At 62.8% G+C, this 478-nt stretch overlaps 1 protein-coding gene across 1 annotated transcript in view; it reads left to right on the forward strand.

Annotated features, from left to right (window-relative positions):
• Positions 1-478, forward strand: part of RNF13 (ring finger protein 13) — a 142,648-nt gene continuing 142,170 nt past the window's right edge. Inside the window, exon 1 of the mRNA XM_006926214.3 lies at positions 1-151. The gene's annotated coding sequence lies outside the window, so the exon portion shown is untranslated. The remainder of the gene's footprint in view (positions 152-478) is intronic.

The raw sequence follows: 478 nt of genomic DNA on the forward strand, positions 1-478 counted from the left end.
GGAGGACTCGCGTTCAACCCTCTGGCTACTCGTACCTCTAACAACGCGACCTCGACTCTATGGCGTTGGCCTTGACCCCATCTATCCCAATCTCAGCTTGGATACCGTGCAGAGGTGGTGAGGCCTCGTCCTCGCCTCTTCAGCCGGTCGGGTGAGTGTGGTGCAGGGAGAGACGCGCTGGCACCAGAGCCAGGTCCGCCCAGGGGCGGCCCGCCAGTTGGGTCTCAGCAGCCAAAGCGGACCCGGCTGGCCTGGGCCGCTTGGTCTGGACCCTCCTGACCCCCATGGCCTCTACTTCTGGGAGTATAAGGGGGTATATCGGCCAGTCTGCTCCTTCCCGCGTCAAAAGCAGATCTTTCAGCGGCGCTCCAGAAGTCTGCCCCACCCTGCCCTTCCCTCCAGGGAAGACCGATCACGCGGCCAAGAACGCGACTCCACGAACAGGGAATTTCTCTGCGCCGGCCTCAACAGGGAAAGA

This window comes from Pteropus alecto, unplaced genomic scaffold (genome assembly GCF_000325575.1).
Source record: "Pteropus alecto unplaced genomic scaffold, ASM32557v1 scaffold239, whole genome shotgun sequence".
Classification (NCBI taxonomy): Eukaryota; Metazoa; Chordata; class Mammalia; order Chiroptera; family Pteropodidae; genus Pteropus; species Pteropus alecto.